The sequence below is a fragment of the Seriola lalandi genome, unplaced genomic scaffold (assembly GCF_002814215.2).
Source record: "Seriola lalandi dorsalis isolate HSWRI2012SDOR001 ecotype SW California unplaced genomic scaffold, Sedor1 jcf7180001962794, whole genome shotgun sequence".
Taxonomy (NCBI): domain Eukaryota; kingdom Metazoa; phylum Chordata; class Actinopteri; order Carangiformes; family Carangidae; genus Seriola; species Seriola lalandi.
The window spans coordinates 1-4,102 of NW_019433463.1; the positions used below are offsets into that span (position 1 = coordinate 1).

Sequence of the window (4,102 nt, forward strand, 5' to 3'; positions counted from 1 at the left end):
TATTTTCCTTTACCATTATTACCAGATTAAAAGCATTATGATATTAGCTGTAAATGCAGCGACAACACCTAGTTCAGGATAATTAACGTCTGTAACATGAAGAATCATATTTTTGATTGTTTTTAATGTTTCCACAGATCCACCCAGCAAAATCATTGCCCAACCAAAATACATCATGAGATACTCATTCAAAATCATTCCCATTGTGTTGGTGCTTGGACTTTCCCTCTTCTTGTGTCACCGTTGGAAAATCTCACGCTGAGTCGGTAAACCAGTTTTTATCAAAATACCAGAACCCTCTACTCAAGATACTGTTTCTGAGCCTGACTGGCTAAAACCAGAGTTGCGCAATATTGATTAGACTTTTGATATCAAGCTATTACCAGTATTGCTCTTCTTTGTTGACATGCATCATTGCTCCTGACTCAAATCTTCCTTCCTAATCTCTTCTCTTTGATAAAGGGGTATACCGAGGATAAGAGGAATGGAGACAGATGACTTACAGTGATAAATCAGATAAGATGATGATCCAATGTGAAAGTTTCAAAAACAGTTTCCACTGCAATGGTGGTTAGTTATGACTGTGCCATCATGTCCATGCAGAGACTGTTTACAGGCAGGTTACATCTTGTGTTCATGCCATTCATTCTTTTTCTGACAATACCATCCACTTTGTGAACTTGTTGATGTTGACATTCTCTCCCGAGAGCTCAGAGACTGTCAAAAGAGCGTGCCCTCTGTGAGGATGAACTGATATATTGAAATGCAAACAGTTACACCTCGGTAATTAACAAAACCCAAAAATTGTAAAATCGTCTTACAGCAAAAATAAATCACTAAATGTGTGCACTAGATTCCTTACCAGGTGATGCATGGTGAGGCTATTCAATCAAAATAACTGCATTATTCACTCTATAAACCCAAAAACTATGAGACCCATTTTTCAGTCTTTAAGTTCTAGATGTCCTTCATCACAACAGAAATGCAGCATAAAACTGAGCCATTTAATGTTTTAATGTACCTTGGCATATACATTTTAAGTGCCATCATTTGCATGTGTAAAAATATGAATTCTGGATTGATATGGACCAATTTTATAAGCTGTTTTATCATTGTTTGCAATTAAAGTGTTGTTCATTATGCATTGTTCATTCCCACTTGTATAAATGTTACACGTGCTATGTATATATTTGTGGAAGGTGTATAAAAACTATATGCTTGAGGGCCACTATGCTGTGATTTTCTTTTAAAGGTCCTTGGACAAGGGTGTGATTTGTTTCAGCTTTTGTAAATAAAGTTAAAGTGATTTTATGTAATGTATAGTACATCAGGGTTTTGGATACATATAGCATTTTTGTGACATTCCTAATGTTGTTTTGTCATGTGTTCTTTCTGTATGTAAATTGCTTTGATGTGTGACAGTAAGAGACTATAAAAGCTTAGCTGAAGAACAGCATATTCTTGACTACTATTACTGGACAACATGTTGAGACTTATCAATCACAGAGGACAAATTCTACTTACTTTTGTCTAGCTAGAAGAAATGTGGCAACACTTGGCAGTGTGTGTGTGTGTGTGTGTGTGTGTGTGTGTGTGTGTGTGTGTGTGTGTGTGTGTGTGTGAGGGTGAAGGTGAGATGACAGAACAGTTAATAACAATAAATCAAAGAACTTTGTTCCTTTTGATCCTTCACATCATGTCAGGTCAGGCATTTCACTATCCATTTCCATGTAGGTTTAGATTGACAAGATAAGTTCATGAGCCAGATCAAGAAATAACAAAGTTTGTTAGGGAGTAGCAGGGTGGAAAACTTTGATCTCATTCCCGTTTGTTACTTTTCCCCTTTTTCAGATACATACTGCATTACTGTGTAAATAAATAATGAATTAAGTACTAAGATAGTAAATAAACAAAGTACATAGTACAAACCTTTAGCACAAATAGGGGTCCAAACATGGGGAGGGCTCAATTAGAAATTGTACATTATAAACATTATAGATATACTATTATGGTTGGCTGAATAAATAGTTTGGCAGAGTGTTCTAGTCACAATAAAAGAGCCTCTGAGAAGCTTTTCGCACTGAAGCAATGAAGACAAAAATGGAGACCAAATACTGTAGCTGCACAAATTCTGGTGCTGAGGACTTGAAGCTATTGCGTTATTTACAAAACAAATGACTAAGATCAGACCACCAAGAGAAAAGAAAGAGAACAGGCAATGAGAAACAGCTGGTCATTAATGAGTCCATCATCAACATCTGCTCATGTTACTAAGGATGCCAACTAGGTGAGTTAATATACAGTGGCTCATGAAAGTCATTCCAAGCAAGTGAGTAACTGTTGAAATATGATCACTGTACTGTCAGATATTGAGGCATTTCACAGTTTCATTTACAAATATTACTGATATGAATAAACCCTCAGTAGCATCAGAAGAGTTTAATATTTTCAACAGAGGTATAATCTAACATGACTCCTGTATTGAGACCAGTCAATCAGTTAGTTACAGTGATAGTAGGTTATAATCCAGGGTTTTTGTTTTATTAGTTAATTATAGTTTATTATAGTACATATGTTGCAGCAGACTACACTTGTTGGAAATGTATTCACTTCAATTCAGCAAAAACATACTCAGATGTTTTTTTTAAAAATCATGACACATAATAAGCTTTCCTCGGCATAGGAGCCAGTTACATACGTCATCACTGCGTCTGACGTTGTGGAACACCAGGAAGTGAAACGGGCGGCTAACTGGCTAGCTGAGAGCTAGCGAGCAGAAATGAATCTACATGTAAAAATTGTTCTGTGTATTTTGACGAGCTGGAACCGGATTAACATCTTGTCCACGGTAAGGCCAGTTAGACTAGGAAACCAGCGTGCTTTAAATGCCAGTCAAGTCGTTAAATATCAGTGAGTTAGCTTGATGCTAATGTGTCTTGAAATAGACGACGGGTACATACATGGTAATGTAGGTTAGCTTACAAAAGGTGGTGAATATTCAGCTCACATTGTACCAGGTAGTCAGACAGCGAGTTCAAGTTAAAGGGACAATTCATCCTAAAACATTTCTAATGCTGGACAGCAGAGAGAAGCTGCTACATTCCGTAAAATATGTTGTATAGAGACGGGTGCTGAGACACTGACAGCAGGAGCGGGGGTTTTAATATATTTGGGCACTGGTTTGAAAGCTGTAAACTCTACTGGCTTATCACAGACACACCATAACACGTGTTCATACTGGGTATAAAAAAAGAGAACAGACTCATAGTAATTCAAAAACTGTTAAGTTGAAATCTGTAATACCTGCGTTGCCAAAAACAAGAGCTATCGATATATCTAGAGCTGCAACTTTTAATAGATGTTTTGTTTTTTTTCAAGCACACATGCAAATCATTGGATTCAAGTCTCTCAAATACAAGCTGTATGTTGCTGTGACTTTGTCCAGATTGTCAACTCCTCCTTTGGTGGAGTTATAATCCAGGATCATTTGTGGCTTCATGTCTTCTCTTTTGCTTAGAGATGCATCTGTGTGCATTGTACTCATTACAAGAACATTCTTGTTTCTCTTTGGGCAGTATGAAACAACTGCTGCTTTCTCAGTGAAAGCAAATATTGAGGAATGCAGATGTCTGCCCTGTATCTTCAGAATTTCACTGGGAAGTTCTGGCTTATTTCTTCTGACTGTTCCCAACATGGTCAGCTTTCTCTTCTGAAGTTCATCTCCAAGGCGGTAGGATGTAAAGAAGTTGTCACAAGTGATGTTATGACCTTGCAGCCCTTCTGGGTCAAAATGACCCGCAACATCATCTTTGTATACAAACTCTGCACAGACACTCCACTACACATCAAAGTGTCCAGATTTTACAAACCAGTTCATGACCCTAGATGAGGAAGTCACCAAATTTCATGAAGGAAAAAAAAGGATAACCAGTACTTTTGTCAACACAAAAACTGAAACGGGTCAGATTCAAATTCATAGTTTAGTAAGGCATAAAAAGTAATAAATACGACATAATATAGTAAGGCATAAAAAGTCATAGTATAGTAAGGCATAAAAAGTAATAAAAAAGTCATAGTTTAGTAAGGAATAAAAAGTAATAAA

General features: G+C 36.9%; 1 long non-coding RNA gene across 1 annotated transcript; it reads left to right on the forward strand.

The window, feature by feature from the left end:
- The first annotated feature begins 7 nt into the window (after nt 1-7).
- LOC111671770 (uncharacterized) lies at nt 8-1,456 on the forward strand. The gene is made up of 2 exons (XR_002761972.2): nt 8-266; nt 463-1,456. It is a non-coding gene; the product is annotated as an uncharacterized LOC111671770 (long non-coding RNA).
- Nucleotides 1,457-4,102: the final 2,646 nt, after the last annotated feature.